At 37.1% G+C, this 14,897-nt stretch overlaps 1 protein-coding gene across 3 annotated transcripts in view; it reads left to right on the top strand.

The window, feature by feature from the left end:
* The window catches only part of ADGRL2 (adhesion G protein-coupled receptor L2), a 470,630-nt gene that overhangs the window by 248,256 nt on the left and 207,477 nt on the right, over nt 1-14,897 (top strand). For all 3 annotated transcript variants that reach the window (XM_065554079.1, XM_065554094.1, XM_065554092.1), the window contains exon 3: nt 6,807-6,848. The gene's annotated coding sequence lies outside the window, so the exon portion shown is untranslated. The remainder of the gene's footprint in view (nt 1-6,806; nt 6,849-14,897) is intronic.

Below are 14,897 nucleotides of genomic sequence, written 5' to 3' on the forward strand. Positions count from 1 at the left end.
TTAATAATCCCTTTAGGGAGTGGTAGTGCTATAATAAAAGCATGTATAAATTTTATAAATATATAACCAAGTAGGAGCTCCTAACAACTGCCTCCTCACCATTAAATGGTTAGGCTCTATCCCTTGATTCTTTTAAGGTTTGGGGGAGAAATAGTTTGTGGTCACTATATGTGTAAAACAGTGAAAATAGAAAATCTGTTGGATCTTTCCATAAAGGCTAACCTATAAAAATGAATTTGAGTAAAACTAATGGGATTCTGTAGAAGCCTACAGAAATCACTCCAACCAACATATAGAGAATTATATGCTGCTATTGAATTCCATGCTATGGTTTAAAAATTCTATTAATAGGCTATCATTCTCTATTAAAAGGACACTCTGAACTTTAAAATTACACTTCTATTACTTACTGTTACTTACTTACTATTATTACAAGTACAACCTAGGATTATTATAAATGATTGTGCAGAGAAAATAACTTTGAGCAGTTGACAGCACCCTGTGTATATCATTTTCCCTGACTCCCTTGTATAGTTAGCAAATTTCTCCTAATGTTTGTGTTGGTCTTTCACATGGTCACACAGAGAAAATGCAAATAATAATAAAAAAGGAAACACTTATGTATGTGTTTAACTTTACTCACATGAGTAGTCCCAGTTAGTTCAGCATTGAGTTCAATGAGATTACTCACATCAGTAGAATTAAACACGTCAGAGTTTGCCATGTTCATTATGCAATGTTATGGTCTAACAAATCAAGCTAGCCAAGAGGAAAAAGAAAACTTCTATAAACAGCTACAGAGCACAGTAGAAAAGGTCCCAAAAAGAGACGGCCTCCTCGTAATTGGAGACATGAATGCTAAAATGGGGAGCAATAACACTGGCAGGGAAATAAATATAGGGAAACAAGGCCGCAGTGAAATGAACAAAAATGGTGACATGTTTGTTGACTTTTCTGGAAGGCATGACCTGGTCATTTGAGGAACTATTTTCCTGCACTGTACAATTCACAAAATAACTTTGAGGTTGTCAGATCACAGAACAGAGAACCAAACTGATCATGTTACAATTTGGCACAAATGGACTACTTTAGAGGATATACATAGCAGGAACAAGGCAGAGATGGGAACAGAATAGTGGGAGCAAAATTGAGAATAAAAATAAGAACAAAAAAAGACCCAAACAACAGAGCTGCCCATATTATAACATCACCAATCTAGAACAGATGACGACACAACAAGGGTTTAGAAATTGTGCTAGAAAACAGATACCAGGCGCTTGAAGATGAAGACAATAGAAGGCAAATGATAACATTAATCACTCTTTTTTCCATAGTATAGTCAGACTTTTCCCAATCACTTTTTCATATTAATTTTTGTTGTTTTTTACAGTGATGTTCAGAGAAACATTTTCAGAAGTATTCAATAATGCAAAAGAGAACAATACTGATTATAGTAATGAAGTGAGACTATAGGAATGTTGCCAATTACATGTTGAGATAACAAACTGATCTTAACTCTGTCCCTTTCCACATCTCCTTTCTGATTTCCCTGCATTCTGTCCAACTTTCGTTCCCAATCATTCCTTTGCATTTAATGCCTTTTTTGAGTCCACTATGAATGAAAGCCAAGTTCCTTCCTTCTCCAACCAACTTCTAAACTCCCACCTGTTCTATGAAGCACTCCCTCATGACCAATCAGTGCTATGTGTTTGCTCTGTAACGTGTTTTACCTACTCGTGCCTCTAGTTCAGCAGTTCTCAAACTGTGGGTTGGGACCCCAAAGTGGGTCACAACCCCATTTTAATGGGGTTGCTATTAGACTTGCTGAGGCCCAGGACTGAAGCCCAAACCTGAGGGCTTCATAGAATCATAAAATATCAGGGTTGGAAGGGACCTCAGGAGGTCATCTAGTCCAACCCCCCTGCTCAAAGCAGGACCAATCCCCAGACAGATTTTTGCCCCAGATCCCTAAATGATTGAACTCACAACCCTGGGTTTAGCAGGCCAATGCTCAAACCACTGAGCTATCCCTGGGTGGCAGGGCTCAGGTTACAGCCTCCCCCCGACCCAGGACTGAAGCCCTTGGGCTTCAGCTTTGGCCCTACTGCCTGGGGTGATGGGGCTCAGGTGGGTTCAGGCTTTGATCTCCCCTCTTGTGATCAGGTAGTAATTTTTGTTGTCAGCAGGCAGTTGTAGTGCAATGAAGTTTGAGAACCACTTCTATAGTTTATAAACTAAGGAGAGCAAGGAATAGTTATTTGTTTGGCACAAGTTTCCTAATTGTACAGGGCCATGGATACTTATAGCATTATAAAAATAATAATAATATAAAGATTATAGGGCAGATCCTCACCTGCTGGAAATCAGCATACCGGTAGCTCCATGGAAGTCACAGGAATCACTTTTCATATGAATTCTATAAGTGAAGCAAGTTATATTGCAAACGTGATTATCGTAAATGAGTGTGTGGGTATTAGATTTTTTTAGGCATAAGTACTTTTGCACTTCAGTTTTAGTACAAGATTGCAAAACCTGAACTTTAAATGATCTTTCCTTTCCCTAAAGCTTAAATGCTGTTTGGATACTCACTGAAAACTCATGTGTATGTACTGTAATAAATGTGACAGGGAAATAGGCTCTTGGGGCCCGTTCCTGCAAGCCCTTTTGAACATGAATAGTGTCCTTATTTGTATGAGAAATCCCATTGACTATTCCTGTAAGTAAGGGTTTGTAGGACTGGGACTTTAGTTTGTGGGTTCTGTTTCGGAAAACCACCCTGGCGACAGAGCAACCTAAATTGCTTTCATTAATGGAGTACTAGACAATGTCTGGTAGACACTGAAAATATGCTGTGACACTACTGTCCTTTTAGCAGGTTTACAACTATGAGGAAAACCACAGCTCAAGGACAATGTGGAGATTATAGTACTTACTGCACTGGCTTTTATTTAAAAGAGCAAAACAACAAATGGATATTTTAATGCATAATATGTGGAAATATGTCATGTTTTAATGCCCTGAGCCCACCATACCTCTCATATCTGTCTGTCTCTACTATAATCTAATTGAATACATGTAATATATTTTTAATTTGCTCTTCACCATAGAAGCTAGGCATTATTAGGTGCTATTCCCAGTTTACCTGAATGTTTGCATATTTTCGACCCAGATGTTTTTTCTACTTCTAAAATGCTAAACATTTCTATAATCAAAATTTACTAAGTCCTATGTGCATTTTTCTTTTCCTGTCTCTTGATACTGTCAGTCTTTCAAAATGTAGTTCCTGGTATTGGTTCATTGCCACTAATTATTTTTATTTTAGCCTTTGTCCCCGATTTCTCAGTCTGAGAGTTTAAAGAGGTATGACATACACCAAGAAGTATCTAATCAAGAGATGAGTAATCAAACAAAAAGCTTTTTGGGGAGGGGTGGAAATGGAATGAACCATACTGTCTGGCTAATATTGTGTTTCCTGTTCTCAACCCTTAAATAGAGTTCTTGCAGAAACCAGAATACCTGCCCATAGCTTGCTGGGTTGGGTTATTAAATAAGTGGAAGCTTGTAAAGAGGGAGTGGTGGGAGAAACAGCATAAAATCGATGATGTAGAAAGGAGTTAAAGTATACACACTATTCATCTCTTACAGCCTTGGTTGTCAGGGCGCTAAACTCTCTGCAAGTATTTGGGTGGGTGGGTGGGTGTGTATGTGCGGGAAACCTAACCATTAATTCCAAAGAGGTGTTATCAGAGGCATCAGGGTTTGGCTGTAAATTTGACTACATTGCTGTGGTGCACAGAGAAATGAGTGAGGAAACATCTGATTAAAGTGAGCATTGCTGCTGAGGCAACTGAATGTTGCCATAGCAATTGAGATGAAATGTGCAAGAAGTGAGATAATTAAATCTAACCCCTTTAGTAGTTTTGACAGTCAATGCACTGCCAATAGGAAAAGTTATCTACAGTGTTAAAGATAAAACACATTCCTCATGGAAGTAGTCCTTGCTGATATTTTGTTGTTCCCTTTCTAAACACATTGCTTCAGGTAACCTAATCTGAATGTTCTTTTTAATAATCAAATACAGTTTTGACCTTGGTCTGTAACTGCTTAGAACTTTCCTGGCTTATTGTATCATGGGAACTGGCTACACAAAATATCCAAAATGTCCCTCCCCTCCTCCACATCCCTGCTTACAGTACGGTAAAGCCAGGACTGTCATGTTTTAGCTTACAATTCAATAATATCTAGAACGTGCTGCCCTCTTCAGGAGCTGGCGATTAAAAATTGTTTATTGATTCAGAAAATGTAATGGGCAAACATGAACTAGAGCATCTGGTGAGTTTCTTGAACTTTGTAATACACAACCCAAAGACAGAGCCTAGTTGCAAAATGAATGGAACACTGTGATGTAAAAAAAAGTCTTATCTTACTGGCACTGCAAGAACAAAATTAAAGCCTGGGGCTGTCACATTCATATCCCCTTAAAGAATGTATTTGGTTAGTGGAAACAAAAAACTAAGGACACCGTGGAGTTGAGATTTTTTTAAAATAAATTATTCTGTATAATACCAAGTGACTAGAAATTAAAGATTTTGCATGGCTTAAAAGGGACTCTCACATTAGTTGTCAAGCTAAACTACTCATATGTTTATGTAATTCCCTTTGAAATCAAATGAAGTTGTGTGTGTGTGTGTTTGGGGATGGAGGAAATGGTTTATAAAAATGAGTATAGTCCTGTGGGTTCAGCCACAGGAAGAACAACCATTGCCTGGTCTGAGTGCAGGGATTTTCAAAGTAACGGTGCTGGACCAGCTGTGGGGAATCAATTAATTCACCCGAACACACCAGAGGGATAAACTAAGGGAAAACATGGCCAAAATCTAGTACTCAGATTCAAGGAGCAAGGATCTCTAAGATGAGCACTGGGGCTGTGAAGAGAACTGGTGTGGAAAGCGGTTTCCTTTTCCTCTTTGAAACTTGGCTAAATTGAGACATGCTGACATGTCTTTTACCTTTTCTTTTGCTGAGGGCTACCCTGTTGTCCTTTCCTTCAGTGGCCAAACAGAGGGAGAGATTCTGTGCTACATCTCACAGGATTGAATGTTGGTGAGGGTGTGTGGGATGGTGTCTGTACTGAATTTCTTCAGTTCTCAGGACTGTCACAGAGTATAATTCATAAGCAACACTTTTTTATTTCAGCAGATTGTAAAGGATATTTAATATCTTTTAATAGCCATCTAAGGAATATTCTTATTTTAATCTTTACATAACGTTTTCAGTCCAGTGCAACATGTTTCAGTCCTTTGAAAAGGTAAATATTGGGTCTTATCTGCCATTTGTGTCACTCTAGTTTTATCTCAATATAATTCCATTGATCTCAATTTTACACCATTGCAAAACATTAATGCACCACTGAGAATAGGGGTTGATTTTTCAAAAGCACAAAGGGAAATTAGATGACCATCTCCCCATTGAAAATGTAACACTAGAACCAAATTTTCCAAACAGTGCACAGACAAATCCTGATGGAAGTGCAATCCCAAATCACAAAGGGATTGTGAAATAGTCTCATCTCCTGCACAGAACCTCACCCACCCATCCACTCCTGTAATAGACCCATAATCTCTGACTAAGTTACTGAAGTCCTGAAATCATGATTTAAAGACTTCAAGTTACAGAGAATTCACCATTTACACTAGTTTAAAACTGCCAGTGACCTGTGCCCCATGCTGCAGGGGAAGGTGAAACCCCCCCAGGGTCTCTGCCAATCTGACCCAGGGGAAAACTCCTTCCTGACCCCAAATATGGCAATCAGTTAGACCCTGAGCATCTGAGCAATACCCACCAGCCAGATACCTGGGAAAGAATTCTGTGTAGTTACTCAGAACCATCCCCATCTACTGTCCTCTCTCCAGCCATTGGGGATTTTTGCTGTTGCCAGTTGCCAATGGGCTATATGCCATCATAAGCAGTCCTATCATACCATCTCCTCCATAAACTTATCAAGCTCAGTCTTGAAGCCAGTGAGGATTTTTGCCCCCACTCATGGGCAGCGGTCAAACCCCCACTTTCGAGAGGCTAGCCTGCTGGCCCTGCCCCTTCTGCCCGAGCCCCCCTCCCCTCCTTGTGGCTGGAGGAGCTGCCGGCCAGCCCCAGCACCGGCCTAACCCCCAGGCTGCCGGCTCCAATGCCGCTCTGGACCACTGGCCTGTCCCCTGAGCCAGCCTGAGCCGCCCCAGCCCCTGGCCACCAGCAGGAGCTGAGCCCCCGCCGTCTTCAGGGAAGAGGGGAAGTGAGGGTGGGGCCTTGCAGCAGATCGTGGGCAGGGCCACAGCCTGGGTTGGGGCCGCCCATGACCCCACTGCTCCCCTGGGAAGGCAGTACTTCACTCCTCTGATGGTTAGAAACCTTTGCCTGATTTTGAGCCTAAACTTAATCACCAGTTTATATCGATTTGTTCTTGGGTCCAGGTACTTAACTTAAATAACTCCTCTTCGTCCCTGGTATTTATCCCTCTGATGTATTTATAGAGCACAGTCATGACTCCCTCAGCCTTCTTTTGGTTAGTCTAAACAAGCCAAGCTCTTTGAGTCTTCTCTCATAGGTTAGGTTTTTTGTTCCTTTTTCAAAACTGGCCCATACTGCCTAAGTACATGTAATATATGTTCAGATCTGCATTAAAATATTGATCTGTGCTTTCTACGATAGATTTTTTTCATTTTTGTTTTGCTGCTGATGCATTGTGTTTGGCAGTTAGAATCCCTATGGATGAAGGCATAATAACTAATAACATTTTCTTTGCTTTCCAGGGTATTTATGGTACAATGATGAATTTCTTCTTTCCCAGAATGGTAAGCAGAAAGCTATTTCTACCTCTGATAATACTGACTATGAAGAAGAGAAAGTAAATTGTTATAATAAAAGATTGTACATTTATTTTTAAGCAAACTGACAATCTGATAATTATATGGTATATTGAAATATAAATCTCTGAATATTCAAATCCTGTTCACTAGCTAGAAAAGTCCCACAGAGTATTACATTTATTTCTAAAGACACATAAGAATTTACCATATCTTTTGGAAATGCTTCTGAACCTGGAGTGTTCACCATTGAGGTTTTCTGCATAATTTATTGTAATATATATTTACCCACACACACAAATATAGTTTACATCCTATCAGGAGAGAGAGCAAGTGTATCTCTCCTATACACTGAGAAAGGGTGAGTCCTATACAATGTTTCACTGTGCTGAATTGTATAAAAATTTATCCTTATTTATGTTTCACTAGGGCTTTGCCGCATCCGTGAATTTAAAATTGTATGTTTTCCAAAAGCAGACATCACTTCTTCTGAGAGAGCTGCCTGCTATCATGTTGTTTAAAAAAGATGGTTTCAGTTGTCATTCTCCATTTTTTATGACTGAAAAAGGCAATATTTATTTTATCCCTTGATCATAACGTCTTTACAATCAAATAAAAAGAAAAATTCATCATATTGTACATGTAAAGGTCATCCTAAAATAACACTTCTGAGCAAACTATACTGAATCCTATGAGTATGCTGCTAGGAGAGACATTTCCAACAGTTCTTGGGCATTCCCTTTATAAAGGAATTTCTTTCCACTCCATAAAAATGTAGTTTGAAATCAACATAAAACCATCAAGAAGTGGAACTACTGTTAAAATGGGAAGAAATATTACTGGAAAAAATATCCCCTCCGAGCACAAATTCAGACTTCAAATGTGACTGCTTCTTAGCATTATAGCTGAAAGACATCCGATCTAATCCCAGAAGGAACTAAAAATCTGCTTTTAAAAGGAGATTATTCAAAAAATTTAATGCATAAGAGCATAAAACAATGAAGGATTAAAATGAGTGCCAGCCTGGTTTTCTGTTGTCTTTGAAACAAGGCAGAAGGGTTCCAGAATTCAAGAAAACCAACAGAAAAAGACAAGTTTAAAATGAACTTTTAAAAAATGATAGGGTTTCTAGTGCACAAAGCAAGAGACTTGTTCTTTGGAACTTTTTTCTCCTATAGGAAAGTAAAGCCTGTAGGTGAAGCTGTTCTGAACAAACTTGTTTTTAACCAGTAGCTCAAACCATTTGATAATAACAATGAGGTTCTCTGCTTTGTTGATATTTTTACCTGCTTGTTAATAGTGGGTGTCTCAGCAGTATCAGTGTCAAGGATATGTTTGGGGGACTGTGATTAAAGGGGTAAAATAATCATGTAGAACTAACAAATAAAAAAGAGCAGCTCCAAGCAGACATCAGAACCACATTTAACCTCCCAAATCCACAAACAAACAAACAAACAAAAAAATGCTCAAAAGAACTGAAGAGTCATTTTTAATCAAAAAGATTAACTATGTGACAGTTAAGTATGTTTGGGATTAAACCATCAAAGAACCTGTCTCTTTTGTGTATATTTGCCTATTAGCAGTAGGTATTTGGCACAAGAATCATATGTAGGCTGCAGCCATAGATCCGTGCACTACATATACGCTTTTCTACAGTGTTAAGCAATAATATTGTTAAAGGTAAGTGTTTACCAACAGATTTTGTCCATGTGTTTACCAACAGATTTTGTCCCCTTAAAACAGTTTTAGCTTAAGGCTGAATAAATGAAGGGGACTGCTAGGAAAGTGGTGGAAAAGAAACAACATTTAATTTAGGTTGAAAACAAATCTATTCAGTTGGCATCATGATTGGGGTCAATATAGCTATAAGTTTGCAGGTTAAGTAAAATTATTATTATTGGTTGTGTGCCAGCAGTGCGCTTTGCACTATATAGAACAAAGAAGGGACAAGAGTTCTGCCCTCAAGGGTCATATGTCTTATACAAACAAACAAAATGATACATGCAGTGCGCTGGGTGATCAGGCACTGGTGCAGAATACCAAGATAACACTTTTGGGAGGAATAGGTTTTGTAGTTATAATCATATACCCATCCCCAAATATGACATTTTGCCTTTGGTTCCCAGGTACAGAATTATTATGCTAGTTATGGATTACCAGTATGATAGTATGGATTACCAGTATGCTAGTATAGATTACCATACTGGTATGGATTACAAGTCTTTTTTTCCTGTAAATAAATTATTTGTTACCTTAAATTAATGCTAAATATATATAATTGTAGCATTTCGTTAAATATATAACCATTTTGTCTTTAAATAGGGTTTTTAAAATTCCATAAATGTTTTTAATCTGTGAAAAATTGCATGTTTTTTTACATCAAGTGAGAATATGAAAGAACTGCTACTGCTGCTATGATTTCTTGAATAAGACAAAACATTGGTTCTCACTTTTCTCTCAATTAAAACTCCATGCAATTATTTGTGTAGAGTATAGATCTCTTTTGGGATTCTGGTTTCATACAGCTTTTTGGTTCATTTCACAGGAATAATATTAATCTTAATTAGCAAAAACAATTGATGGGCTTTTCTCTCTTTTTTTTTTTTTATCAGAGTATCATCACTAGATTATCCTGATAAGTGAAAACTTCTTGTCTTTTTAAACAATAAGCTGGATATGTTATCTATCCTCAGGTTTGTAGCTTTTTTGTTAGACATCATCTTGTTGAGACGGGGTGGCTTTCTTGATGAGTAGATTACCCTTTTTTTGTCTGGAACCCTAACATTGCTGGGCATTATGCCAACTTAGATTCTAACTATTTATGACCATGCATTCAAGGTTCAACTATGCAAATCACAACTATTAAACAAAAAGACATAGCAGATTTGCTTTTTAAACGTATTACGTAGCTCACAAGGTCAACACATTTGTTTTCTCCATTTTAAAATATAGTTTTGTCAGTAATGATCAGTAATGATTGAAGAGATCATCACCTTTTAACATTTTATTTAGACTGAGTCAGATAGAACATAAACATCTTTTCCCTCCTATGCTAGAAAAATAATCATATGGAGTACAGCAAAAAAAAAAAGAGATTTGGGCTGAAGTAAGAGAGAGAGAGAGAAATGCCTGTGAAACGCCTAGATTCCCTGTATCGTACTAATATATAGTCTTTAAGGGGTGCAGTTCCACCATTATAGGAAACTATACATGAATGCCAGGCCCAAATCTGTCCTCAGCCTATAGGCAGGACAGCACCACAACCCCTCAGTGGCTGCTATTTCAGTTTTTAGGCTACAGTAGGAGCCATGATCCCAGCAAAGCCCCTCTCCAGGAGTTTATGTGGATCTACATTCATTTAGTAGGCATAATCACATAGTCCAGAGTTATTGTCCTGACCCAACCCCAGCCACTACCATCCCTATAGTGGATTCCAGCTCTACTGCATGTAAGAATCTACGTTCTCATATGTTACGAGCACACTACAGCTTCTATGCCCTGAGTGCATTCTGTTCTATTCAGCTTAGGTTCTACCATATCCATCCCTCATGACATCTGAACAGCACCCTAAATGAAAATGTAAGTATTGTGCAGTTATGAAAGGAGGTAAAAGTAGCTCTTTGGGGTAGGGCCTGCCACTTACTATGTGTTTGCAGAGTGACCAGCACTGACTGGGATCTCTAGGCACTACGATAAATAAAAATAGGACACATTAGTAGTCTTGTCCTCAAGTAGAGCTTGTTGTCCAAATTCTTCAAAATAAAAGTACAACAAAACTTATTTCAAGAACTGACAGAGAAATATACTACATAGCAGAACAGAAATCTACAGAATATCTGAATCTGTTTAGATACAAGCAAAAATTAATACTAATAAATACAATTTCCATGGCTTAACCAAATGGAGATTTGACTCTAAAATTATGACTGTAAACAATTTATCTACAATTTATCACTCTTCTATTGACCATAATTAATTATAATTAAAACTTGCCTTTTTTTAGGTATTAAATATACAGTGTTACTGTGTTTGCATTTAAATCATATAATTTCTTCTCCTAGTACACTGAACTCCTGCAGCATTATTCTCTTCTCATCCTATGTACGTGTGTGGTAAAAAGCAGATGTGTTTATTTGAGTTGTGGATGTTGCGTGTTTATCATAGAAATATAATAGATAGATTCAAGTTTATGAGGAACATTTTTCATTCAGAAAATCTTGATAACATAACATAAATGATGCTAATGAGACTTGGGCAGTGTATATAATACCAAGACTCAGAAGACAGGATATTTTTCTTGTTAAATACACATTATCTGGTACTTTTTGAAAATGCAGAAATATATGGTATCTACTTTGTAACTCATCACGTCTTTAAACTGTTTTAGCTTTTTTTTGGGTAGCACTGAAAATTTGTAAGAATTACTTTATAGTGGATAAGGTACTAAAGAAGCATTTGAGGGAAAGTTCATCTAAGTAGACAACAACCATGAAAATAACATTCACATATTAACAAAGGATCAAGGGCTGCATTCAGCCCCACCAGAAGCAGGTTCCATGGATTTCATTGGGTGTTGTGTCCACTTATTGCAGGACTGAATTTGTTCCCATATGAAAAACAAACACTGAAATGGAAAATGGCTCACTGAACAGGACATTCGCTAGGGAAAGAGACAAAAAAGAACACAGAGAGACCATAGTTGTATTATCTAATTAGCCGTAAAAGGCAGAGAAGATCATCTAAACTGAAATAATCCTACTACATCACAATTAGAAGATTAGTGAAAAATGCTAGAAATATAAAAATAGGTAATATAGTGTTAAGAATGGTCAAATGTAAAGTATGTGTTCTAATATAAATAAAATATATCTCACTTTCATTTTAATCACACATAAGTAGTCTAATAGATAGGCAAAATTAATAAAATCTCATATGAACAGTGGTGTGCTATAACTGCTCTCGGCAGATCTAAATTACATACTTTTTTTTTTTCCCCTTCCCTAGTTACACAGAGATCAAGTCCATATTTTTGAGCAGGAAGAAAGCTGGGAGGGAACATATGTTTCTTTGTCAAGTGAACATGCCAAATGTACAACTGATGGTGGATAAAGACTGTTTATTTTACTGCCCATAAAAATGGGGTTAATTAACAAGGAAACAAGGAAAAGTCGGACTTTTGGAATAGTCTGTATTTTCCAAATAAATAATTAACTTTTTAAAGGGGGTGTAAAATAGTTAAATGGGCTTGTAGTAATTGTAGGGCAAAGGGGATTTTTCAAATGCTATTTCCCAAGCTCTGACTAAATAAAATAACTTAATCTGAATCAAGAGTTGACTATGGCCAAGTAAAGATAGTTTAGCTTTGTAAGGTACTTATTATATATCAGGAAAGTCAGTTTTATTTGTTAGAGCAAAATAATGTGCTTCAGCAGAGGTGAAGCAATTATGGAAGAAGTGATGTGAGCATTTTAGTGCAGAGTAAAGCCAATTAAGATGAACTAATTGGACAAAGTCTTATTAGTGTGTCTTAGCCAATATCCATTCTGAGCAGATGTAGGACTCGTTGACTTCAAGTTAAAATTTTTTTTAACTTAACAGCTGTAGAGTTGAGACCATGGGTGAAATCCTGGCCCCCTAAAGTCAAGGAGGGTTCACCCAAAATTATTTCACCCCATAGCTTTTTCTCAGCAGGAGGGTAAGGGAGTGAAAAGAGGCTGCCCAGGAAGTAAGGAAGGAACGACTGGGATAAGGAGAGAGGTTAAGGAGAGAATATAGAGATCTTCCACCAAAATCATGGTGAGGTGGGCTTGCACATCCAAGTACAGAGTCTAAGCCTTATTAATTCAATGCAAAGCCTAGTAATTTACTCTCATTTAAACATCTATCCTTTAGTCAATCCATTTTGAAAGATTGCCCTTCTCTAGAGAAAGCAGCAAAGTCCATTGCTCTTGTGCGCAGTCAAATATAAATAATATTTCAAAAGCTAAATTTAAAACATTAGCAATAAAAATACGCAGTGTATATTTCTTTCCTAGGAGCCAAAATGGAAATTGAATTCAATTGAGCCCCACTTACTTAGAATGGAATTCAATTTAAAAAAATCTCCCTGGATTCCATACTGTGGAAAGCCCTCACAAATTTATTTTGGGGAGTTCTGGTGTGGAGGCTGGCCGTAGTTTTATTTTTATTTTTTTAATGGAATCCAGTTTCAGTGTTTAAGGTTATTCATAACTCACCTCTGCTGCACAGTTTTCACATATAAACTGACTGAGGACAACTTGTTATTAAAGAAATCGGCAGGTGTTCGTGCTCTGAAACATATTAAATAAAGAACTCAACAGGCTCACATTGGCTGCAAACTCCAAAGAGAAATTAAATAATGAAGACAGCAGCTCTGCAACAGAGACCATTTCAACATAAGTACAAGGGCTTGTCAGATGATGGGAAGTTCTGTTACATTTTTTTAACTAGATTCCGCATAAGGGTGTTCGTTATTGATATGAAAATTGTAAATTAGAGATGGTCACAAACCCATACTTTGAGGAAGTCTGGATCCAGAGCCAATAGAGCACTGGAGAAACATCGAGACAAATTCTGGCCTGACTTGTACCTGTCCCATGCCACCTCATTTCTTCATTACTTACCAATGGGCTTGCATGGTGGGCAGAAATTAATTCTATTATTTTACTGAAGTTAGCTGAAGCATCTCATCCACACCAATTTCCATGTGCAATAACTTTGGAAAGTCCAGAGGAGAAAGGAGAAAAAAATGACCCTCTTCACTTCTTTAGCAAATATTTTTCTAATGCATGGAGTTTTACCAAATCCTGACCTTAACCTTATTTAAGCTTTTTCCAGACATGGTAAAAATTTAAAATACACGCTCACCCTGCCTTGGGATTTAAGTTTAGATTTTAATTAAATAATTCTAAATTGAATTTTTAAAAGTTTTAATGACCAAATGTAAGTACAGTCTTACTCTTCCCACAGATTCTGAGTTGCTGAACAATCATATTACAGAAAATGTCTTAAGAATGGCCCCTAATATGAGGAATCACAGAGTGTATTGGTTTTTCCTTTATTTAAAATGTTTCCTTGCAATCATTATTTTAAGAAAATTGACAATTAATAAGAAACATCTAATACAAAGCTTCCTTTTTGGCAAAGGTTGACTAATATGTGGCCAGATCAAACTCCTAGTGAAGCCAATGGATAGTTAACTTCTATGATTCTTATTGAGCCCATAAGACTTACTGGAAAATAAATTGTTAAATGCATCCATGGTCACATTTAATATTTATTAAAAACCTGAACTTTCACAATGTATCTTTCACAAGTTTTCACAGTGAAGTAAAATAGTCTTTCAGTAACGTACTTTTATTTAAAAACTCTTACTAATGGAAAAAAATGCTACAAAATCTTTGTGCCCACCACCTCTTCTTATCAATAGAATATATTCCTATAATATAAGCCCTAGAATTCTTGAGATGTCATAAGAATTTGGTTTAGCTTTTCTTTTAAGTGCCAGTTGCATTTTTTTAATGAATAAGAGAATTTCAGAAAATCTCCAAGACCATTTATAATTTCCACTCACACACCTACAACAGCTCTGCATCAGACTTTTCAAATTTCCATGTCTATTTACGCTTTTTACTTCTACCTCTCCAGGTTAATCACATAGGCTCTGGAACATCAATTTCTAGCAGACCCAGTTACAGACTCTAGAAATCAATAAGTTAATATGTACTTACAAAAAGGAACATTTACTCATTTTCTCAAAAAATACAGAAATTGATTACAATCCAAAACACCTAAGATGTCCCCAGTCCTGCAAACACTGAGATATGTTAATCTCCATTAACAGGCATAAAGTTACTCACGTTTAATTGTTTTCAGAATTAGAGCTAAGGTCCAAACTTGGCAAAAATTTACACATGTTTAACTTTACAAATGGGAGTAGTCTCATTCATTTTAATGGAACATGTTAACAAGTTTAAAGATAAGCATGTGTGTTTACAAACTGGGGCCTAACCTTGT

This window comes from Chrysemys picta, chromosome 8 (assembly GCF_011386835.1).
Source record: "Chrysemys picta bellii isolate R12L10 chromosome 8, ASM1138683v2, whole genome shotgun sequence".
Lineage (NCBI taxonomy): Eukaryota > Metazoa > Chordata > Testudines > Emydidae > Chrysemys > Chrysemys picta.